Source organism: Hyperolius riggenbachi, chromosome 1 (genome assembly GCF_040937935.1).
Source record: "Hyperolius riggenbachi isolate aHypRig1 chromosome 1, aHypRig1.pri, whole genome shotgun sequence".
Taxonomy (NCBI): Eukaryota; Metazoa; Chordata; class Amphibia; order Anura; family Hyperoliidae; genus Hyperolius; species Hyperolius riggenbachi.
In genome coordinates, this window is record NC_090646.1 from 646,226,940 (window position 1) to 646,252,951 (window position 26,012).

Genomic DNA, 26,012 nt, shown 5'->3' on the forward strand with positions numbered 1-26,012 from the left:
TCGGAACGACTGTTACTGGTTTTGCTTCACTACAGTGTAAGATTGCAACTGTGTGTGCGTGGCGTTCCCGTATTCGGCCTAAAGCGCAAAGCTGACCCGAATATGAAAATGCGGATTGCGTGCTGAGCACTCGACAGCCGAGTGGACCTGTCTAGCAACAGCTAGTGGTGGCAGTGAGAAGTGTTTGAGGGGTCACAGCCTTGTGGTAGCTCGACTAAGGCTGCTTCCCCTCTCGATCTGGTTAAACCCGCAGTCGGGAACCATATACGCAGGCGTGCCGCGGGCCGGTTCCTGACACCACCCACAAGCTATACCCCAGGGGGGAGCAGACAGCCCCCCAAGTGCCCTCACCACCGGGTAGACCCCCCACAACTACTCGGATGGCAAGTGCTCAATCCCAGTAAGCACCTGATTATTTAAATCGAGCCAGACGTGGGCTCATAACATTAAAAAAAAAATCGAGGCTACCTGATCCGGGGGGATGGGCAGATCAGGTAGTCTCCAAAACTGCCGCTCCTGTGGGCCGCACTGGTCCTCTTTCCCTTTCATGACCTCCGGGTCATGTTGCTGGAAAGACTGCCTCTCTCATTCACAGCGTGCAGGGAGGCGGGGGAGCGGCAGGGGGCGCGGCCAGTGAGAGAGAAGCAGCTCTAGAAACCCTGCAGGAACGCCCCTAGTGGGCATTTTGAGCAGAGAATCCCACTCCCCTGTGTTTACCTCCGAGTTAGCGACAAATATTGTTGCTAATTTTGGGAGGCTATAGCGCAATGGTGGGGGGGGCAGAGAGCGGTGGTGTGGGGACACAGAGGCCTGTCATGAGGCAGAGAACATGCCTCTATGTCCCATCTGCTCCACCACAAACCGCCTCGGGTTCTCTTTAAAGGATACCAGAGCCGAATGAAGTAGGAGAAACGGGGGGAACAGGCATGTACAGTGAGCTGTCCTGATGCATCCTGCTCTCCCCGTTTTCCTCTGTCCCCCTCTTTTGGCAGCTAAATGAAATTACTGCTGCTGACCTCAGATGAATACACATCGCTGACAGCGAGTGTTTTAGAGGAGCCAGACTCCCGAATTCCTATGCAGAATTTTTTGCACAGATCAGATATTGCCTTGATAAAGGGGTCCTACGCGGCTTCCGAAACGTTAGCCATATTTTTACATGGAACTAATAAAGATTGATTTTTGATGTGCCAGCTTTCTCCCTTGTTATGTACAGTGAGCTGTCCTGATGCACCCCGCTCTCCCCGTTTTCCTCTGTCCCCCTTTTTTGGCAGCTAAATGCCCCCCTTCCGGGTCGCCGGAGTTGGGCATTAGTGCGCAGACACTGGCCCGGAAGTCTGACGTTAACGTGCTGCTATCTTCTCTGCGGTGCATTGTGCAGGCCCCATAGCTTTGCATTGTCGTTGCATTACCCTGCTGTAAAACAGGGTAACACAAGGCACAATTGCACGGCAAGTGTAAAAGGGGCCTTAGAGAACACACAAAAGACCTCATTTATACAAAAGCCCTGGTGAGCAGTGACCCTTGCCGATTCGCTACGGTCTAGGGAAACTCCCTCTTGCCTTATTTGTGCTGCTTTTTCATCATGTCGGTCAGTTTACAATGAGCCTCTCATCATTTTCATAATGTGAAGTTTGTGGGGAAGTAATAATTAGGCCACTTTTAAGTGGTTAAACTGTCTTCTGTCATTTTCTACACATTTATTACTATTAACAGCAGTACTTAGTCACGTTTTTTTTTATTACCTTTTAAATTACTTGTTGCTTATCGAAGTGTCAGCGTTTATTTTACATGACATTTTGAAATTGAAGCCCGTGAAGAACCAAAATCAAATTACTGATGCTTATTAATCATGGCTATTAACATTGCCGCCCATGGGTTAGGCAGTGCCGGGCGGCCCTTAGGGTTCGGGACCACCAGAACGCATCGGAGTTGAGCATCGCCAGGGGGGATCGGTTAGTGTTAAGGTGGTCACACACCATACAATAAATATCTGTTCAATTTAAGAATTGCAATCAATTTTTGTGACTGAATGTAACATTTAAAAATCTGACCAATGTACCACACACCTATGTTTAGGCTGCTTTCACAGTGGGACGTTACAGGCGCACGTTAGAGCAGCCTGTAACGCAGCCCACCGTACAGTAATGAAAAATCAATGTGCTGTTCAGAGTGCCCACATTGCGTTACATTGTAACGCTTCACGTTCTGGGAAAGTGCAGCATGCTGTGCGTTATACTGGGCTTTAGCTGCGTTAGACTGCTTGCACATGCTCAGTGACTAGCCACATGGCTAATTAATATTCACTGCACTGTGATGATCATCCGGATCATCACAATGAACGATTCGGTTCACAGTGGATGTCTGTCTGGAAGAAACAGGAACATACAGAATGTACAGTGCAGGGAAAGTCCTGTCCTGCTAGTCATTTCACCCCCAGTCTGCTTCCCTAGTAAAATGATTCAAATGATTCGGTTCAAAGATCCGTATCTTTTCAATGATCCGATTTGAATCATCCGAATCCTTGAAAAGATCCGGACTTCCCATCACTATCCTGGAGCGCCTGTTCTATCAGTATAGATAGAACGAAAACAGCGCACCAAGAGCCGCATAGCGCAGCTCAATCTGACGTCCAACTTCAACACCACCATGCGTTGCGTTAGGGGCACGTTTTGCGACCATAATGTCCCCTAAAACGCAACGTCTTGGTGTGAAAGAGGCCTGAATTTCCCCCCAGTTATGATAAAATTGATTGAAATTTATGACAATCCAGATCGATAAAAATCGGAAAAAAACGGGAAATCCGTTCGGATTTTTCAGTTGAATGAAAAAAAAAACTAAAAAAGCTTTAGATTTTTTCGTGAGATCGATCGTTTTTATCAACTTGCTGTTAAATCGGATAATTTTATTGTATCGTGTGTGGCCACCTTTAGTCATTGAGAAGGAGGGTTAGTCTAAGGATAAGGTAAGGCTAGGTGATAGTAGAATGACGGTAAAATTACAGATGTTCTACTAGTTAATTCCGCTAGTAATCTTTACCAATATTTTACTAGCGGCTATCTCCGGCTCTCTCTTTTTTAAATTGCAAAACTAACACATTTTCAAAGTTATTTTAAATGCAAAATTAAAGTGGTAGGAAACTCAGCATTTCCTCTTCCATATAATTATTTAAAGCATAAAATCTACTACCACAAAAAAAATTGTAGCAAAACCGCATTCAAACAGTTAAACACAGCACTCTGTTCTTCAGTGAAAAGCTCCTCGCTTCAGTGGAGAGCTTCTGGCCGTATCTGAAAAGTTGATAACATTATCTTTTGTTTACATTCCTTTTTCAGATACATTTAGTAAACATTAGCAAACTGCTGAAGCTGAGCTGTACTGAGCTGAGAAGCAGAAAGAGCGAGAAGTGATCACTGATAATATATAAATACAGCAGTGATGCAATAAAATTCAATGACAGCTTTCAGAGACATTACTTGTGCAGAAAAGCAAATATGATGACTGTATGGGTAATAAAATGTAGGAAAACACGTTTTTATTGACTGTTATGTCAGAGTTTGATCCCACTTTAAATTGCATTTCTTTAAAATTCTGCTTAACCTCCTGAGCGGTATGGACGAGCTCAGCTCGTCCATCACCGCCGGAGGCTGCCGCTCAGGCCCTGCTGGGCCGATTTTTATCAAATAAAGTGCAGCACACGCAGCCGGCACTTTGCCAGCCGCGTGTGCTGCCTGATCGCCGCCGCTCTGCGGCGATTCGCCGCGAGCAGCGGCGAAAGAGGGCCCCCCTAGCCGCCTGAGCCCTGCGCAGCCGGAACAAAAAGTTCCGGCCAGCGCTAAGGGCTGGATCGGAGGCGGCTGACGTCAGGACGTCGGCTGACGTCCATGACGTCACTCCGCTCGTCGCCATGGCGACGATCTAAGCAAAACAAGGAAGGCCGCTCATTGCGGCCTTCCTTGTTTATTATGGGCGCCGGAGGCGATCGGAAGAACGCCTCCGGAGCGCCCTCTAGTGGGCTTTCATGCAGCCAACTTTCAGTTGGCTGCATGAAATAGTTTTTTTTTAATTAAAAAAAACCCCTCCCGCAGCCTCCCTGGCGATCTCAATAGAACGCCGAGGAGGTTAAAAAAAGTAAACCTAAACTAGTCCCTTAAAGTAATTCCATACAGTTTATAATTTTGGCAACCCTAGTCTTGCCCATCATTCTTTGTAAAGTGCTGCTTCTCCTACCCAGAATGCTTTGCATTTAGTACTCTTTGAATTTAGACAGCACTGCACTCGTCCAAATGCCCACCCCCTGCCGGCGCTGACTGCTCTACCCAGAATGCCCGGGGCCAGAACCTTGGCAGCCCTCTTGCATGCACTGTCACAGCGCCTCCGCGTCAAACCTTCCTGCCACCAAATACCAAGCTTACAAACAAGCCGAAGTGACAAATAAAGTGACTTGGCTGCGTTCTCCTTAGAGATCTTTTAATTGCTTTTTCGCATTAAAATTCAAAGGCATAAAACCGCGTTGAGATTTATAGCACCGAAAAAGTCCGGGGATGTTCTCTCTCGACGCCTTTGGGGAGAAAAAAAAAACGCGTTAAGTCTTTTCGGAGGAGCGGGATTGCAAACGCATTTGCATGGATCGCAAAGGGAATAAAGCTCTCAGCAGCTGACCAGAGGCTAACCTTTAAAAAAACAGGACAAAAGCAGCAGCAGCAGCAGCAATCTCTCCAGAGAGGGGAATAATATTAATTATTAAAAGGCTCCTTTTGTGTACGAGAGCGACTTATCACAGGCACTTGCTAGCAACATGTATTGTGTCCCATCTGCACTGCCATTATCACCGCCGGCCTCCTGCGCTTATATAACCGCCGCGCTCTTTATCTGACGCCGTGCAGCGTAGCGGGATTTAAAGGTGAGACTCCAGGTTTTTTATCGCAATAAATATCCCTGCAGGCAGGGGCGTAACTAGAAATCACTGGGCCCCCCTGCAAAACTTTGGATGGGGCCCCTCCCCCACCCCTCGCTTTCTGCACATGTGAACTGAAAACCAATGTTATTCAATTGGCTAGTGCCCACTTGAATGTGTTTTCCCCATGCAGATAAAATCAGACAGCAGTGAAGCACTGCAGGCATTTTCTCTATCAATTACATTAGCTTCTGTGATAAAACAGACATGTTTTCACACATACAGACACACATGGTATGCAGAAAACTGACAAACAAGTGTGCTCCCAGCCTCAGCGTATTACACTCACTCTGTCCACCTCTGATGGAGCAGAACCGGCTCTGCAGACTCCTCTGGCATCACTAAAGTACACAGCACTTGGGGATGGATAGAGAAGTTGGGGGATGGGCACTACACAAGAGCCTGCTGCACTCTGAATAGGGATTGTCTACAAAACTTTGTATGATTCCTAATCAGTGGCTCAGCAGATGCAGTCATTAGAACAATTGTGCAGAGAGCAGAACATTTTTCTCTCCTTGCCCTTAGTTGTCACTCTCTCAGGATGGCCCCCCTGTGGCTGCATCCTTTGCAGGGTCTGTTGTTATGCCCCTGCCTGCAGGTCAGCTCTGATCTTTGCAAGGATTTTAGCAAATGTTGCTGCTGCTCCTTACCTGCCTATCCTCTGTGTACACTAAAGAAAATTCATGCTTTATCTGACCATTGTTCAGCGTCACCATAGAGTGTACCCGAGGCGAACTTAGGGTTACGAAAGCACATACTTACCTAACAGGCCTCCTCCAGTCCCCCGTTTCCGCTCCCCCCCCCAAAAAAAAACAAAAACAAAAATAAAAAACAACCCACTCAGCCTGTGTGGCTGCATTCCAATGTTAAGGAGGGCCCCAGTGAGCAAGGAGGATCCAGGAAGCCTCTATAGCACAGGTGTCAAACTCAAGGCCCATGGGCCGGATGTGGCCATTCCTGCCATTTTGCGTGGCCTTCGCGAGCTTCAAATGTGCTTTATTGTAAGCAGTAAACCAACAACAGTACACTGCCTTCCCATCCAGAGGATCAACGTGTTTCTGGTTGAAACCAGGGCTGTGGAGTCGGTACAAAAATCATCCGACACCAACTCTGTTTTTGAAACCTCCGACTCCAGGTACTCAAAATGGCTCAGACTCCTCGACTCCGACTCCTTAGTCTAATACTTATTATTATTATTTTTTATTTATATAGCGCCAACATATTCCGCAGCGCTTTACAAAGCACAATAAGACGACAAGGGGAACATAGATACAATTAAAAAAATGTACAGTAGAGTCTCATGCGGCACAAATATTGTGACAAAAACAGTAAACATTAGGAGGATGACCCTGCCCTTGCGAGCTTACAATCTACTTACTAGAACTAAGGATTTGGTACAAAAATCATCCGATTCCCGACTCCGACTACTCACTTTATGAAACTACTGACTCCAACTCCAGGTACCCAAACTACTCCGACTCCACAGTCCTGGTTGGAACATTGTCAGTCTGAGCCTGGGTGCAGCAACAACCTCTGTGAAATTAGCATGAGGCTCCCTCTTTGGATCCAAATCTTCTCGTGACTGAAAAACACACACACTCACCTTTCCCCGGCATCCTCTCCCCACATAGCAGAGTAACGGAGCAGTGTGATTTTTCCCTGTTCCAGCGCTGTGTCATTTCTCTTTTTTTTCTTCCCGGCAGCGGCACGCTCTATACTTCCTCACCTCCAGTTTCTGTTCACATGACCTGCACTCAGAGTCAGAGGTATGCTGTGTAGAGCATGTGGCTGTCAGGAAGATTAGAGGAGGCACCAAGCAGCACTAGAGGAGGTAAATATTAAACTGCTCCACTGCCCTACTCTGCAGAAGGGGGAGGAGTTGGCAGGCTGGTTCTAACTACAATGGGGCCCTGGGGCAAAAGTAACTGCGGGGCCCCCCTAATATCCCCCAACCAAATCTCCCCCTGGGCCCCTGAGCTGGCTGCCAAGCCTGATCTAATTCTCCCCTCCCATCACACAATATCATCAGGTATACATCAATTGTACCCTAAAAAGCATTTTTGGGGTTCCCATTAATCACCTTCTCCTTTCGCTATACAGAGTAAACACACAGTATCCCCACTGTCCTGGGTCACCATACCTGGAGGAGAGGAGGGGCACCTTTGGGGGCCCCTTACAGGCTCTGGGGCCCCCCTTTGCCTCTATGGTAGCGCCGGCCCTTGGAGTTGGAATCAAGCCCCCCCCCCCCCCCATCTGGTTGCTATAGTTACACCAATTTATTTGAGACTGTTCAAGAAATGTTAAGACTTAAGGGGCCCATACACTCAGCCGATTTTCTGGCCGACCGATCGATCAAAATCGATCGATCGATTGCAAATCGGTTGGCCAATCGAATTTCAATGGATTTCCATCGAACTGGCAGGGTGGAAAATGTAGGTCGATCTGATGAGATTGCTTATCATTTTGCATTGGCCCTAATGGAAATCTGATGGCAAAAAATGCCATCAGATCGAATTTCAATAGACTTCAAGCTGAAATCTATTGGAATTCTATCCTAGTAAAATTTTTTCTAAAAACGCATCAGATAGATCATCAGATGGAGTTCTTATCTATCTGCTGCCAATCTGACGAGTGTATGGGCACCTTTAGACTGCTCTATAGGATCCAGAGACTTGCCTCTTCTTAGGGGTAAGTATTTCCTCCCTCCCCCCCAGCTTTGGCTCATGATTATTTAAAGAGGAACTTTAACCCAGGATTAAACTTTATCCCAATCAGTAGCTGATACCCCCTGCTGCCAAGCAAGCAATATCTCCCTCTGTGCATAGTACTTTCAGTAATCGAACGTTCTGTACAGATCACTTGACAAGACTATATCACCAAAGATAAGGGAAATTAATGGCTGTTACTTTTTGATGACTCCCATACTCTGTAAAGTGCTGGAGAAGATGTCAGTGGTATATAAATACATAATAATATGGTAGGACGACTGTGGTAGGGATTAGATTGTGAGCTCCTCTGAGGACAGTCAGTGACATGATTATGTACTCTGTACAGTGCTGTAGAGGATGTCAGTGCTATGCAGGTATAATACATAATAATAATAATAATAATAATAATAATATGGTAGGACATTAGCCTATGATTGTGGTAGGGTTAACTTGTGAGCTCCTCTGAGGACAGTCAGTGACATGACTATCTACACTGTAAAGTGCTGCAGGTGAAGTCAGTGCTATAAATAAAATAATAATAATAATATGGTAGGACATTAGACTATGACTATGGTAGGATTAGACTCTGAGCTCCTCTGAGGACAGTCAGTGACATGACTCTGTACTCTGTAATGTGCTGTAGAAGATGTCAGTGCTATATAAATACATAATAATAATATAGTATGTTGTGTTGCCAGGAAGGTAGGACAGCCTGACTTGCTGCTCACTGACAGCCGAAGGGTAATTGGAGAACTGCTGCTGTAGACACAGAAGATGTGAATGAGCTCTGCGTCTTGTGTGCTGCAGAATGGCTTCCTCTGTATGTCTGTGTCTCTGGGGGACGTATTATCAGCACACTGACGTATAAACTCATAGAAGATTTATGAAAAGCATTCCTATCAAGGCGGCAGATAAAGTTTCAGCTCAGCGACGTTCGCATCACTTTTGCCTGGTTAATGGATTTCTTCTGCGTTGCCGTAGGGTTAATTATCTTCCAACGGGCCAAATCGAGGTTGTAAACTCTCGCCAAATGCTCTGATTTCCACCGCAAGCGAAAGATTTTATACTGGGGTTTTATGGTATTATTTACTTTTTATTTTCCTTTAAGTTATGCCTCAACAAAGGGCAGGCAGTATAATCGGGCTAAAAGTGCAGCTAAACTATAAAACTAAAGTATTGCCATGAAAACCCGGCCTAATCTATAATGTATAATGCACTGTCGCCACGGAAATACTGAGGACAATTATATAAACACTGATTCAGCATCTTAAAGCAGGAGTAGAAAATCTAGTAATAAAATGACATAATCCCTGCGCTGCTATGGAAACACATACAGATGCAGATGTCAGAAACACCTGATCTGCTGCATGCTTGTTCAGGGTCTATGACTGAAAGTATTAGAGGCAGAGAGGATTAGCAATACTGCCAGGCAACTGGTATTGTTTAAAAGGAAATAAACATGGTACACAGTACATCTCACATCAATTTTCCTTTAAAGCGGAACGGTCACGAAAATCCTAAAATTTAAAATACATACAAATAGGAAGTACATTTTACATAGTTACATAGTTACATAGTTATTTTGGTTGAAAAAAGACATACGTCCATCGAGTTCAACCAGTATAAAGTACAACACCAGCCTGCTCCCTCACATATCCCTGTTGATCCAGAGGAAGGCGAAAAAACCCTTACAAGGCATGGTCCAATTAGCCCCTAAAGGGAAAAATTCCTTCCCGACTCCAGATGGCAATCAGATAAAATCCCTGGATCAACATCATTAGGCATTACCTAGTAATTGTAGCCATGGATGTTTTTCAACGCAAGGAAAGCATCTAAGCCCCCTTTAAATGCAGGTATAGAGTTTGCCATAACGACTTCCTGTGGCAATGCATTCCACATCTTAATCACTCTTACTGTAAAGAACCCTTTCCTAAATAAATGGCTAAAACATTTTTCCTCCATGCGCAGATCATGTCCTCTAGTCCTTTGAGAAGGCCTAGGGACAAAAAGCTCATCCGCCAAGGTATTATATTGCCCTCTGATGTATTTATACATGTTAATTAGATCCCCTCTAAGGCGTCTTTTCTCTAGACTAAATAAACCCAGTTTATCTAACCTTTCTCGATAAGTGAGACCTTCCATCCCACGCATCAATTTTGTTGCTCGTCTCTGCACCTGCTCTAAAACTGCAATATCTTTTTTGTAATGTGGTGCCCAGAACTGAATTCCATATTCCAGATGTGGCCTTACTAGAGAGTTAAACAGGGGCAATATTATGCTAGCATCTCGAGTTTTTATTTCCCTTTTAATGCATCCCAAAATTTTGTTAGCTTTAGCTGCAGCTGCTTGGCATTGAGTACGATTATTTAACTTGTTGTCAATGAGTACTCCTAAGTCCTTCTCCAAGTTTGATGTCCCCAACTGTATCCCATTTATTTTGTATGGTGCTAGACCATTAGTACGTCCAAAATGCATGACCTTACATTTGTCAACATTGAATTTCATCTGCCATGTATGTGCCCATATAGCCATCCTATCCAGATCCTGTTGCAATATGACACTATCTTCCTGAGAGTTAGTGATTCTGCACAATTTTGTATCATCTGCAAAAATAGCAACATTGCTCACTCCCAGAGTAAAATGAGCCATAAATTACTTTTCTCCTATGTTGCTGTCACTTACAGTATGTAGTAGAAGTCTGACATTACCGACAGGTTTTGGACTAGCCCATCTTCTCATAAGGGAGTTCTCAGGGTTTTCTTTATTTTTAAAGGCATTTAGGGAATGGCAGTTGCTCTGTGCATCTGCCAAAATAGTGTGCAGCGAGCAGGGAGGCTGGCCAGCATCATTGTATTAATCATTTTTAGAGAATGTCTTTACAAGGAATAAAGGCCATGCTGAGAATCCCCCATGAAGAGATGGACTAGCCCAAAACCTGTTGGTAATGTCAGATTTCTCCTACTTACTGTAAGTGACAGCAACATAGAAAAGTAATTTATGGCTCATTTTACTCTGGGAGAAATGTACTTCTTAATTGTAAGTGTTTTAACTTTTAAGGTTTTTGAGACAGCTCCCCTTTAACCATTAGCCTCCCTGCGGTGGTATATGGACTTCAGTTCCCACACAGGGGCCTAGATATCGTCTCCTATCTCTGATGCGCCAGCCCATACGTATGCGCGCGCCTGTGACCTCCCCCACAGCTGTGTAGTAGTAAACTGATCAGTGAATGAGAACACAATTCCCATTCACTGATCAAGTGCCTGTGATCGATGATCGCCTGCATCAGTGAGTGAGATGCCCGTGGTCAATGACAAAAGTGAAAGTAAAACCTACACACACTAGGAATAAAGTGTGTGTGTTGGGGGGGGGGGCATCTAGTGGCCAAATAGTAAAATTACAGCCTAATACATTACGGTAAATAAAATGACATAAAGCCCCCATTAAAATCAACCCCTTACCTCCCCCACTCTCCCATAGTTACCATAGTTTTTTAGAAAATACATATGGATACTATGTACTTAGGGACTCAACTTTTTTTTTAATATGTATGTGATGAGGGTATATTACTGTTATTTTGGCAAATAAGGGTTTGTAAATAGTGACGAGCGCAAAACTGAAAAAATGCACCTTTATTTCCAAATAAAATATTGTTGCCATTCATTGTACTAGGGACATAATATAAAAGTTGTAATAACGGCCGTGGCCAGCGTGAATGGGCGGTTTGAACCGCGTAATGGCGGTAAGTGGGACCATTTAAAGCCAGGGATACTTCGGTATCATTGTACACTTTATTGGCCTCTGAGGAAGCTTTTTGTCAAGCGAAACAACTGTCAGGCCTCCCTCACCCGGGCAGCATACCCCGATGTCTGTCCACTGTTGATTAAAGGTACCCTGCATTGCATATTGACAGTGCCTCAATTCTCTTCATACTGCTTAAATGTTGTAATAACCAGGACAAATGGGCAAATAAAATGTGTGGGTTTTATCCACAGTAGCACGTCTTATTTTAAAACTTTAACTTTTTGAGATAACAAAGAGGGACTTCCTTTAAGACACGCCCCTGCCACACCTCTAATCACGCCCCCACCACCCTCCTCCCCACACCTATCACAAAGAATTCAGGTGCAAAAGATGTCTTTTTATCATTCAAACCACATTGGTTCTTTCTGTCATCATTAGTTTTTCTTAATTTTAGCATTTAAAAACATTTAAAATATATTTATATATATATTTAACTGATGGGTATAAAGTTTAATTTAATCACTTAAGGACCAGGGCTGTTTTGAATGATCTGTGCTGCGTGGGCTTTTCAGCCCCCAGCCAGATCAGGTGGCAGGCAGGGCGATCAGACTCCCACCCCCCCCCCCCCCCCCCTTTTTCCCACTGGGTATATCCTCACGAACTCACCAGCACACCACCACTTAAAGCACTCCTTTATTGTGCATCCACAATTTTCCAACAATTGTTTCGGGGGCCACGCAGGGTCCCCCTTTATCAAGGCATGTGGACCCTGCGTGGCCCCCGAAACAATTGTTGGAAAATTGTGGATGCACAATAAAGGAGTGCTTTAAGTGGTGGTGTGCTGGTGAGTTCGTGAGGATATATTGGAAACGTGGTACTGCCTATACCACTTCACCAAGCACCCCAATAATCTGAGATTGGATGGTGTGCCTGCTTCATTGGGAGAGACTTTTTCCCACTGGGGGGATGTCCTGTTGGGGGGTCTGATCGCCGCCGGCTATTTGTGACTAGCGGGGGGCGCCTCAATGCCCCCCTCCGCAGCGATATTCCCCCCTCCCTCCCCTTCTCCATATAGGCGGTACAGGCCAGCGATCCGTCCTGTACCGCCTCAGTTAGGCTTCAGCCTATCAAATGGCGGCGATCCCCGGTCAATCAGAGGCCGGGGATCCCCGATCTCGTCGATCTCTTTGCGGTGCTGCATTTTTCAGAATACATATATTTTACACAGATCTGTACATTGGGCCTAAAAGAGGGACAAATGGGGAAGAAGGGACAGAGGGATTGGGTTCCCAAAGAGGGACTGTCCCTGTGAAAGAGGGACAGTTGGGAGCTATGTCCATAGACAGATCCTCTATAAAGTGTAAATACTCCTCCCCCTGACTGATTGTGCTCATGGCTGTTCCAGAGAAATATGCAGAATCTCCAATGCGACATCTCTGCAGATGGGAGTCATTATTTCGCCTCGCTGCCCTTCAATGACCAGCAGCCAGTGAACAATGCTGATCTGTATCAGTAATGAGGGTCCTCCTTCGGCCTGCAGGAGACCAGCTGCAAACTTGTCATTTAGTGGATGAAGTAGTGAGTTATTTGCAGGGTTATTATGGGACATACAATGGGAAATGTGTGTGTTATTGCTATGGAGCGCCCAGTTCACTTCATGGAGTTCCCCTTTAATGTTCATGCATTGTATGCTGGCTATGGGAGGCTTCTTCGCAATCTAAGCCCAGAAATCACAGGTGAGATCTCCTTTCACACACTTGCTGATTTCAGGCTGTTTTAAAGAGGAACTGTAGTGAAAATAACATAATGAATAACATTGCTTATTTTTTACAATATTCATGTATACAATAATACAATATACAATAACATTTCTATAGCGCTTTTCTCCCATAGGACTCAAAGCGCTTAGGCTCTCTCAGATTCAGTAATTAGTAGGATGAAGTATTCACACAACAAAAGTTATATTTCTGCAAATGCCAAACTGAACAGGTGGGTTTTCAGTCTGGATTTAAACACGTCCAGGGATGGGGCTGTCCTGATCTGTTGAGGTAAGGAATTCCAAAACGTAGGGGCAGCATGACAGAAGGCTCTGGGACCAAAAGTTTCCAAGTGGACTCTGGGTATGACTAGATTATTAGAACCTGTGGATCTGAGAATGCGGGGATTGCTACGCAGCTGTAGCATATCTTTCATGTATCCAGGGCCTAGATTATTCAGGGATTTAAATGTCAGTAGGCCGATCTTGAATAGGACCCTCCATTCTATAGGTAGCCAGTGAAGGGAATGCAGGACTGGCATTATGTGGCAGTGACGGCGTTGGTTGGTTAGCAGTCTGGCAGCAGTATTCTGTATCAGCTGTAGGCGGTACAAGACCTTTTTTGGAAGGCCAGTGTAGAGAGCATTGCAGTAGTCCAGTCGGGATGTGATGAAGGCGTGGACTAAGGTTGGCAGATCTTCTGGGGGTATGAGGTGCTTGATTTTTGCAATGTTCTTCAGGTGAAAATAGGATGATTTCACCACAGCAGAGATTTGAGTTCTGAAGTTTAAATCCCCATCAATTAGAACTCCCAGGCTACGCACATGATCAGAGCTGCGTAGATCCGTGCCTCCTATTCCCAGTGGTGAAGACTGCAAGTTAAGTTGTTTTGATATCATGCTCTGCCCTCCAATCAGAAGGACTTCAGTTTTGTCTGCATTTAGTTTCAGCCAGTTGTCATTCATCCATTGCTGTAGTTCACGTAAGCAGGCGTTTATAGTTAGAGTTGGGTCTGTCACACCAGGCTTGAAGGAAAGATATAGTTGGGTGTCGTCTGCATAGCAGTGGTATGTCAGACCATGTTTTTGGATTAGTTTTCCCAACGGTAGCATGTAAATCGTGAAAAGCAGGGGAGAGAGGATTGAGCCCTGGGGCACCCCATACTTAAGTGTTACAGGGGTGGACAGGAAGGGCCCCATAGACACTTTGTGGGTTCTGCCACTCAAGAAGGATTGGAACCACTGAAGTACTATGCCATCAATGCCGCAGTATTCCTGTAGCCTGTTTATCGAGATGTCCTGGTCAACTGTGTCAAAGGCTGCAGAAAGGTCTAGCAGTATGAGGATCGAGCACTCTCCTCTGTCTCTTGCCATGAGCAGGTGGTTGCATATTTGGATGAGGGCAGTTTCAGTGCTGTGGTGTTTCCTGAAGCCAGACTGGAATGGGTCATAAGTGTTATTTTGTAGGATTCTGGCTTCTAGCTGGAGGTATACAGCTTTTTCAATTAGCTTGCCCAGAAAGGGGGGGTTAGAGACAGGTCTGTAGCTGGTCATTGCATCTGGGTCCAGGGAGGGTTTTTTGAGGAGAGGCCTGATGATTGCTTCCTTCAGTAAAGCAGGAAATATCCCTGATTGTAAGGAACAGTTAACAATTTTGAGGAATACCGGTACGAACAGGTCGGGGCAGTTCAACATGAACTGTGTTGGGCCAGGATCCAGGTCACAGGTAGTTAGGCGGACGTGAAGGAGGATGCTTGATGTGACTTCTTCATCAATTTCTTTGAAGTTTGACCAAGGTGTTACGTTGTCTCTGCTAATGGTCTTCGGCGCTATATTAGGCTCAGATGCTGTAAGTTGGATGGCGGACCTTATAGCGGAGACTTTGTCTGTGAAGAAATGGGCAAATTGGTCACAGAGGTCCTTTGAAGACTCGATATTAAGTTTTTGACATGCTGGGTTGCAGAGTTTTTCCACTGTGCGGAACAGTTGGGCTGGTTTGTTAACTGCATTTGCAATCTCTTGTGATAGAAAGGATGATTTTTTTCCCGTGATTACCTTTTGGTAGCTCTTCAAGTGGAAGATTAAGGCATGTTTGTCTTCTGGGGACTGAGATTTGCGCAACAGCCTCTCAAGTTTTCGGCCTTGTCTTTTCAGCTCTTTTATAGCGTTATCAAACCACTGTGCATGATGGTGTGGAGTAAGATATTTGGTGCGCAGAGGAGCAATGGTCTCAAAGGTGGAGGACACACATTTGTTGTATTTAAACACCAGAGTATCAGGGTCCAAGCTGGAGTCAGTCAATTCATCAAAGCTAAGGTTATCTCGGATATGTTGAGGTGTTAGCCCTTTTAAGCGGCGATATTTTATTTGATTCTTGACCTGGTGTTTGACGGCTGGTATTGAGAGGGAGAAGTGGATAGTGTGATGGTCTGACCAGGCAACAGGATTAATTTCCACATTGGCTATTGACAGCCCAGTATGGAATATAAGGTCCAGAGTGTGACCTTTCCTGTGAGTAGCAGAGCTGATTGATTGGAGGAAGCCCAGTTCATGTAAGGCACGAGGTAGCTCTTTTCCAAATTGTGAAGGAGTCGTCGTCCACCCATGTATTGAAATCTCCAAGAACAATCCATCTGGGGTGTTCCAGTGTTAGGTTGCATAGGAGGTCTACAAGTTCCTCAAGGAAGTCTGAGTATTTTTCTGGTGGGCGGTAGATCAGCAATATGTTAATGTTTTCCTCAGCTGAAAGTTGCACCCCCAAGCATTCAAACGAGTTGGTAGGACCTACAGTAAGTGGTCTGATTTTCAAAGCTGATCTAAAGCAAAGTGCAACCCCTCCTCCCCTGCGTTCTTTCCTGTTGCAGTATATCACGGAATAGTTTGTTGGCACAGCTGCCTCCAGGGTGGGGCCAACAGGTTCAGAAAGCCAGGTTTCAGTCAGGCAGGCCAGATCAGAAGACTCTATTAGATCATGTATGATTGCTGTTTTGTTGTTTATTGATCTGACATTACAGAGGACAGCCTTGATGGGGCTACCCTGGGAGCTAGGGTCTGAGATTGATGACTCCAAGACAGAACAGTCTCCAGATGTGTGGCTGTCATCTCTGCTGGATTGTGCTGGAGCTATTAGGGTTGTTGGCTGAGTCTGGGTGTACTCTGTAGATTTTGTCACAGAGTTATTTTGGTTCTGCAGTGAATAACGTCTTTTCCCACGTCCCCTGGATCCTCTCTTTGTCTTTCTGTAGATTCCAACAGACTTAAGTAGAATTATTGTTGATTTGTCAATTGGATATATATTTCTTGGTTGGTATACAGCTAGAAGTGTCTGTGCTGAATATTGATGTTTACACATTAGGATGGACAAGAGACAGCTCAGGGCTCCTGCTAAGAAAGGCCCTATTTAAAGTCAAGGTGTGAACTTTCACAGCTGTGGCTGGTATCCTGCAGAGATCAAAGGGCCTGTATAGACTGAATTGTCCTTACACAGAGATGTATGGATGGACAGCATGGATTTGAAAACACAGTCCTTTGTTTATGAGTTTGAAGATATAATATATAATATATGTAGAAAAATATAGTCTATTGAGCATAGATGCTGTAGATAATCGATGAAAGTTACTCACAGGATGGGAGAGGGCAGGCACAAAGAGGCAGAAAGTCTTTAAAGGGAACCAGAGACGAAGCACCCTTGTGTATTTCACCATGTATATCAGTAAGAACATTAGAGAAAACACTTACCATGCTCTCTGTTTCACCCTCACTGCTAAAAGTGTCTGTTATCAGCAGTCACAAGAATCCCAGACTGAGCAATTAAATCTGGCTTTGCTGGGAATGATTATTGCTGAGTCATTATAGCAAAGCCACAAGGGGGCAGGCTTGGGCTTCAAATAACACCACAGAAGACAGACTTAGCTATAATCTTTCTGTAGCAAAGCTAGACGGAGCAGCCTGACTTCTCAGTCGGGGATTCTTATCAGAGGTGATAACATTAAGATTACACAGAGAACAATGAAACAAAGGGCAGATTAGGTGTTTACTGTCATGTTCCCACTGATTTATAAGGTAAAATACAAGAGGGTGCTTCATCTCTGGTTCTCTTTAAGGTCTCAGGTCAATTCCAAGGAAGGTGTGTAGTGTCCAGCCGTGTGTGATACCAAGGAAGATCCAATCCAGCTTAAATCTTTGCCATCCCAAGTAATCCAGGTGTTCTGAAAGGTTATAGGTGTTGCTGGAGAAGTGATACATTAGGATCCACTGAAATTTCGGTCCAGTCTTTCCATTAAGAGGTTTAAAGTAGCAGAAATGAGATGTAATGTCTGGAGAAGCCTAAGAGAGCAGCAGCACCAGTCTGGGCGCGCTGTATAGATTATTTAGTCAGTGTTGCCCATTGTAATATCTTTCCTCTCCCTGATTTACATTCTGAAATGTATCACTGGTGGTGACATCTTTAGTTCTGTCAGGTGATCTGTATGGAATGTTTGTTACTGAGAGTTCTATACACGGAGGGAGATACTGCTTGCTTGGCTGTTTGAAAAACCTGGTATTTCCCACAATGCAGCAAGGTTTACAGACAAGAAACTGTCAGGACTAGGGTCATGACATCACACTGTGGGAGGGGTTTCACCACAATATCAGCCATATAGATCCCCCTGATGATCTATTTAAGAAAAGGGAAAGATTTCTCGTGGGAAAGGGGGTCAGTTCCTCTTTAACCTATTTTAGTTCCTGGACGTAGAAACTACGTCCAGGAACCATGCGCGCTCCCGCGGCTGATCGCGCGCGTGCACGCGCACTCCCGGCCCGCGGTTCGTTAGCCAGGCAATCAGTGAATCGGGCTATGGTGCCCGATCACTGATTCCTCTCCCCCGCTGAAAAAGCGACAGCTTCTCTCGGAAGCTTAGCTTTTTCTGGCTTTTCCCTCCCCCATGCGTCTCTCTAAGCATATGTTACGCTTAGAGTGACGTCATGTAAACAAACTCATGGCCGCCATCTTGTGGCCAAAAAGTAAAACTACAACTAAAAGTAAAAAAAATAAAACTAAACACACATTTACATTATGAAACTATTGTTTACATCCCACCCTCCCAAAAATACCAAAATAAAATGTTTAATATAAAAAAAAACAAAAAACATTACAATAAAAAAACAAAAACATGTAAATATTTACCTAAAGGTCTAAACTTTTTAACCTCCTGAGCGGTATAGACGAGCTCAGCTCGTCCATCACCGCCGGAGGCTGCCGCTCAGGCCCTGCTGGGCCGATTTTCTTCAAATAAAAAGCAGCACACGCAGCCGGCACTTTGCCAGCCGCGTGTGCTGCCTGATCGCCGCCGCTCTGCGGCGATCCGCTGCGAGCAGCGGCGAAAGAGGGTCCCCCCAGCCGCCTGAGCCCAGCGTAGCCGGAACAAAAAGTTCCGGCCAGCGCTAAGGGCTGGATCGGAGGCGGCTGACGTCAGGACGTCGGCTGACGTCCATGACGTCACTCCGCTCGTCGCTATGGCGACGATCTAAGCAAAACAAGGAAGGCCGCTCATTGCGGCCTTCCTTGTTTATTCTGGGCGCCGGAGGCGATCGGAAGAACGCCTCCGGAGCGCCCTCTAGTGGGCTTTCAGTTGGCTGCATGAAATAGTTTTTTTTTAATTAAAAAAAAACCCTCCCACAGCCTCCCTGGCGATCTCAATAGAACGCCGGGGAGGTTAAATATCAATGTAAAGATGAAATATTTCCATATTTTTTTAATTTTAAACTTGTAAATAGTGATAGATGCAAAACGGAAAAAATGCACCTTTATTTCGAAATAAAATATTGTCGCTGTACATTGTGATAGGGACATAATTTTAACGGTGTAAAAACCGGGACATATGGGCAAATACAATACGTGAGTTTTAATTATGGAGGCATGTATTATTTTAAAACTATAATGGCTGAAAACTGAGAAATAATGATTTTTTTCCGTTTTTTTCTTATTCTTCCTGTTAAAATGCATTTACAGTAAAGTGGCTCTTAGCAAAATGTACTCCCCAAAGAAAGCCTAATTGGTGGCGGAAAAAAACAAGATATAGATCAGTTCATTGTGAAAAGTAGTGATAACGTTATAGGCTAATCAATGGGAGGTGAACATTGCTCAAGTGAAAACGACGGTAATGGGTTAAATACTGTTATTAATACAATCCCAAAATCATTTTTTATGCTTCCATTGGAGTTTCTATAAACACAATGGAAAAACGCATTCATCTTTCAGTCTGGAATCCCTGATCTGTTTGTCCGCTCTCTGAAGTTTCTCCGGGATAATCATCCGCCCACTGGGAGTTGCAGAGAGTTACATCATTATGGGTGATAGCGTAAAATTCCACTGAACACACAGGCCTTAGCAACTATCGTCTAGCAGAGAAAACTGTGCTGTGAGGTGACTCAGTAGCTGTTGGGCTGCTCATAAGAGGGCACAGGCCAACTGGATAAAACACCAGCTTAGTTTAGCAGGACATTTGAGGGTTATTATGTATGGATTTGGCATCCCTTGGTTCAGCGGTGGCGGTCAGTAAGCAAAGCATTGCTAATGCAGTTACTGATACTGTGTGGTTTTGGGTTTGTACTGTTTTTACTCTATTTTTTTTTAGTTGCACCTCCACCCCAATGGTAACCTTTTACAGATGCCTAACCACCATCTCCTCTCTTTAGTGGTAAACCACCCCTTATGACTAATCCTAACCTATCCTCTTCCTGGCACCTAACGTAATCTCTACCCAATGTTATCACTTTCCAGATGACATGGGACTGTAAATGGCCACCGCTGACAACAAACATTATACAATATACAGTACTTAGATCTATTGGAAGAAGACAGACAACAACTTGTGGTTTAAATAGGCCGTGGTCTTTTATTGGGGTTTCCAATAAAAAAAAGGTTGATAATTTTATTAAAGTTTATTCCAAATCACAATAAATAACCAATAAATAAGTAAAATTTCTAATATCAAAGATCCATTATCCACTCTCCACCAGGTCGGTAGACCGGTCCCAAGCAATTTCAAACTTCCAAGATGTCCGCTCCAACATGGTGGGTGCCATTTCCCACGAACAATCCAATCTGTCCATGACCTCGATGACATTACTTCCAATAAAACTGAAGCCAGCGACGAGGGAGGGAGGGAAAACCATTGCTGAGGTAAACTGCTGAAGATAAAAGGGCTCTCTCAGTATCTCAGCTGACCCTGCTATTGGTCAGATTGAAACAGGTGCCCAAACAGCTGGCCAGTCAGAACATAGATAACCTCAGGTACCTCAGAATTACATATCAGTCTTCCCCAGCAACAGCTGAGCACCTGAAAGAGAAATAAAAAGCCAGCATCAAGTGTGCGACAGGGGGGGGGGGGGGGGCGCAGGCAAACAGGCCCATGAAGGGCCAGTCTCTAAACGATAGCAGGCCTGGACGAACCTTTCCCTTCAGTGGTAAACTCCTCCTGAAAGCTGAGTTTGAAGCTACGTACCCATGGGCAGATGCAACCAGATGGATTGGGGATCTCTGGCAACGAACGATCGCTTCCCCGAACCATCTGTCCGAAACCACAAGCGTTGTTTGCAGCTTCAGAAACGAACAATCAAGTAAACGGTAACCTCCATGGGCGTAACTAGAAATCACTGGGCCCCCCCGCAAAAAATGTGGATGGGGCCCCCTCCACTAAACCCATCACCCCATCATTAGAACAATTGTGCAGAGAATAGAAAGCTTTTTCTCTTCATGCCCAGACTCCTCGAGCATCACTAAAGTACACTTTACTTGGAGAAGGGTAGAAAGGCTGGGGGTAGAAGAACAGGGCTGTACACAAGATCCTGCTGCGCACTGAATAGGGACTGTCTACAAATCTTTGTCTGCCCATGGTAACCTCCATTCCACACCCTCCTGATGGGCTTCTAACTCTAACATAGGTTAACCTTGCCTTATACAAGCTCAACGTGCCGATAAGTCAGTGTTGCTAATTACTTTGTTACGTGTCAAATCCAACCAAGGCGCGAGGTGAATTACTGCTGAGTCCATGCACTTTGATTTCAACATCTACTTGTGCAGAGTGGTAAGCGGCACGGTGGCGTAGTGGTTAGCGCTCTTGCCTTGCAGCGCTGGGTCCCCGGTTCGAATCCCAGCTAGGTCAACATCTGCAAGGAGTTTGTATGTTCTCCCCGTATCTGCGTGGGATTCCTCTGGGTACTCCGGTTTCCTCCCACATCCCCAAAAACATATAGATAGGTTTATTGGCTTCCCCCAAAATTGGCCCTAGACCACGATACATACATACACTACACTACACTAGACATATGACTCTGGCAGGGATTAGATTGTGAGCCCCTCTGAGGGACAGTCAGTGACAAGAAAATATACTCTGTACAGCGCTGTGGAAGATGTCGGCGCTATATAAATACTAAGTGATAATAATTCTATGACCACATCATGCATAGATTATAACAGTCTCTCTCTTGAAAGCATATATCCCTGTTCTCTTTTATTTTTATTGTCCCTCCTTTGTCTGATGTAACCATCACCATCTCCAGTGGCAGAGTCGGGCAAAACGGTGGTGTAGTGGTTAGCATTCCCCCCTCCCCCCTCTATACAGTTCCCTGGTGTCTAGTGCCCCCTTAACTTTCCTATACAGTTCCCTGGTGTCTAGTGGTCCTCCCTCCCCTATACAGTTTTCTGGTGTCTCGTGGTCCTCCCTCCCCTATACAGTTCCCTGGTGTCTAGTGGCATCTCTCCCTCCTCTATACAGGTCCCTGGTGTCTAGTGCCCCCTCCCTCCTCTATACAGTTCCCTGGTGTCTAGTGGCACCCCTCCCTTCCCTATACAGTCCCCTGGTGTCTAGTGGCACCCCTCCCTTCCTTATACAGTTCCCTGGTGTCTAGTGCCCCCTCCCTCCTCTATACAGTTCCCTGGTGGCTAGTGCCCCCTCCCTCCTCTATACAGGTCCCTGGTGTCTAGTTCCCCCTACCTCCTCTATACAGTTCCCTGGTGTCTAGTGGCACTCCTCCCTTCCTTATACATTTCCCTGGTGTCTAGTGGCACCCCTCCCTTCCCTGTACAGATCCCTGGTGTCTAATGGCCAGCCTCCCTCCCCTATACAGTTCCCTGGTGTCTAGTGCCCCCTCCCTCCTCTATACAGTTCCCTGGTGTCTAGTGGCACCCCTCCCTTCCCTATACAGTCCCCTGGTGTCTAGTGGCACCCCTCCCTTCCTTATACAGTTCCCTGGTGTCTAGTGCCCCCTCCCTCCTCTATACAGTTCCCTGGTGGCTAGTGGCACCCCTCCCTTCCCTCTACAGTCCCCTGGTGTCTAGTGGCACTTCTCCCTTCCCTATACAGTTCCCTGGTGTCTAGTGGCCAGCCTCCCTCCTCTATACAGTTCCCTGGTGTCCTTTGGCCCTCTTATTTCACCGTGTGGCTTTATAGTTTCAGCACTTAACCATAGAGGCTTAGCGCTCAGGTGCTTGCGGGCCAAATATAAAGCATGCAGGCCAAATTTAATGGCACTGTAGGCCAGAGATTGACATGTTTGTATTAGGTGTACTTTACAGTCCATCTCCAGACAGAGATCTAAATAGGCTATTTCTCAGCTCAGCACAGTTCGCAGAGTTACCGCTCTGCCCGCATAGCGTGTGGCAGGAGCAGATGGCGGCGTACCCTGGCTTGGCAGAGCGGACGATGTATGTTTTGGTTGCTACACAACTACTTATCTGTGTGGAACAGGCTTCACAGGGGAGAGACTGACCTGAGGTGTCAGGTGATATACGAGTAACACTGACAGAATCTGGGCCTCCCTTTCAGATTTTAATTGCCTGAAATAACAGGAAAATGCTGCTAGTTGTAGCTAGCTTGTGTATTTATAGTTTGTTTTTTTACATAAATGCATATGAAGTCCTTATAATTCTCTTTTTATGTTCCTATACCTATATAACATAAATCCAAGATATTGACGTCTTTTTGAAGTCATACTTAAAGGGACACTGTAGGGGGTCGGGAGAAAATGGGTTGAACTTACCCGGGGCTTCTAATGGTCCCCCGCAGACATCCTGTGCCCGCGCAGCCACTCACCAATGTTCAGGCCCCGCCTCCGGTTCACTTCTGGAATTTCAGACTTTAAAGTCTGAAAACCACTGTGCCTGCACAGCTGCGTCCTCGCTCCCGCTGATGTCACCAGGAGTGTATAGCACAAGCCCAGTATGGTCTGTGCATGCGCCGTGCGCTCCTGGTGACATCAGCGGGAGCGAGGACACGGCAACGCAGGCACAGTGGTTTTTAGACTTTAAAGTCTGAAATTCCAGAAGTGAACCGGAGGCGGGGCCGGAGCATCGGTGAGTGGCTGCGTGGGCACAGGATGTCTGCGGGGGACCATTAGAAGCCCCAGATAAGTTCAACTCATTTTCCCCCAACTCCCCTACAGTATCCCTTTAATTTTGATAGGACTGGCGACGATTTAATTTCACCAGTAAAGGGGGTTGGGGGATTTTGGGTCATCCTGTGGGGGGCAGTATTCATAAAAGTTAAAGTCCATATACAAGAATACTTTCTATTGAGCACAAATCATTCCATAATTAGTAGCGCGGATACTCTGAAGATCACCTCAAGGTTTTATTTATATTATTTTTTGCTTCTATAGCATCAAAATCTTCTCCATGGCATGGATTAATATGGCTCTATGGGGTAGGCCTTAAAAAATCCAGAGTAACAGATCACCCAGCAATGGTGGAGTCCTTTTCTATTGGGGGGGGGGGGGGGGGGGGGGGGCTAGAGACATGGCCCTTGCAGCCGCTAATCTCTCCACCTGAGTTTTAGTGGAGGTCATGGCTACATAAGAGGAGCGCAGTGGTTAGGTATGGCTAACATTGGGGAGCATTAATGCATGAGACATTGACCACTCTGTACAATCAGGACATCCAGCAATACAAATACAGACGTTCGGTAGTTGATGTGTGGTACCAATACTGGTGCATGTTTCGTTTAATAAATAACAGCAAAATAAGAAACACTAAGGGCTGGTGCACACCAAAACCCGCTAGCAGATCCGCAAAATGCTAGCAGATTTTGAAACGCTTTTTCTTCTTTTTCAGTAGCGTTTCAGCTAGCGTTTTGCGGTTTTGTCTAGCGGTTTTGGTGTAGTAGATTTCCTGTATTGTTACAGTAAAGCTGTTACTGAACAGCTACTGTAACAAAAACCGCCTGGCAAACCGCTCTGAAGTGCCGTTTTTCAGAGCGGTTTGCGTTTTTCCTATACTTAACATTGAGGCAGAAACGCATCCGCAATCCAAAAAATGCCTCACCCAGGCATTTTTCGTTTCTGCAAAACGCCTCCCGCTCTGGTGTGCACCACCCCATTGAGATACATTGACCAAGCAGATCCGCAGCCGCAAGCGGATCTGAAAACGCCCAAAAAGCCGCTCGGTGTGCACCAGCCCTAAGAGAGGGTCCCAACACTTGCAAGCTTACAATCTAGAGGTTGGTGGGTGGAAACTTTAGGCGTGGAGACACAGGGGTTAGCGGATGAGGCAGTAAACCTCCAATGCTACCTATAGCGGATTATAGGTTTGTCTGAACAGGTGTGTTTTGAGAGCACATTTGAAGGTTTCTAGGCTCGAAGCATGACAGACTGGCTGTGGGAGAGAGGTCCAAAGGAGAGGTGAGTCTCATGAGAAGTCCTGTATGTAGGAGTGAGAGGAGGTGACCAAGCTGGAGTACAAGAGGGTTTCCTTTTGCTTTAGCAATGATGTGATGGGGGCGTCTACATGGCATTCAGCTATAGTGGAAATGGTCCCTACTTGATTTTCCTGCTCAATTGACCATTTTATTTGATCATATTATCATATCGAGGATTGATTATGTTCCATTCTGCTCAACCAATGGAAATTGGTCAATATCTGGTCAAATTGACCTATTTAATCATTTGGGGGAAATGGAATATCGTCCATCGTGAAGGAATCAGCTCATGTTCACATGATTTTGATTGAAACAGAATGGATTTTTGGTTTCAGAGCATGGAGTCCCAGCATTGCTCAGATCGATTAGTGAAGGAGGATCTCACTTGCAGTGTATGGGCCACTAGTCAATCGACTTTCGATCAACCACACTGTTGTAGATCGCCCAATAAAGATGATTGCTGGCTTGGGCAGGTTTAGAGGCTTTAAAATACTTACTGAGCCTCCAGCGACGTCTTGTAGGCTTCTTGCAGCTCCTAGCGGCTTTCGGCGTCCTTTGTGCAGGCAAGCCGTCATATCACCTGACCTGCTGCGTGCACGGAGGATGGGGAAAGTCGCTAGGAGCTGCAGGAAGCCTACAAGACGTCGCTGGAGGCTCAGTAAGTATTTGGGTTCTTTTAGGCTGGTTGCTCAAGCAACCGGCAACCACATGTATCCGGCATCAGGTGATCCCCGCCGGGGCCGTATACAGTGCACTCTGCTGTATACTGTATTGTGTGGACTAGGCCTGAACGATTTTAGGAAAAAATTTAATTAAGAGATTTCTGTTCCAAATCACGATTTTGATTTGATTCACGATTTCCTTCAAATGAAGCTTTGTTCCCCCGCTGTGCATCTGTCTCCTGTCTCTCTTTGTGAACTCTCTGTGTCTTTGTACCCCCTTTGCGTCTCTTTGTACCCCTCTTTTTCTGTGTCCCCTCTGTGTCTCTTTTTTACCCCCTTTGTCTCTCTCTGTGCCCCCTCTGGGTCTGTCTTGCCACCTTTGTGTCTCCCTCTGTGCCCCCTCTGGGCCTCTCTCTTCCCCCTTTTGTGTCTCTCTGTGTGCCCCTTCTGGGTCTGTTTCTTGCTCTCTTTGTGTCTCTCTTTGTGCCCCTTTTTTCTCTCTCTGTGCCCACTC

The 26,012-nt window shown here is 45.6% G+C and overlaps 1 protein-coding gene across 2 annotated transcripts in view; it reads left to right on the forward strand.

Moving 5' to 3' along the window:
- Nucleotides 1-26,012, forward strand: part of MYO5B (myosin VB) — a 337,992-nt gene that overhangs the window by 127,628 nt on the left and 184,352 nt on the right. The gene's annotated exons all lie outside the window — the stretch shown is intronic.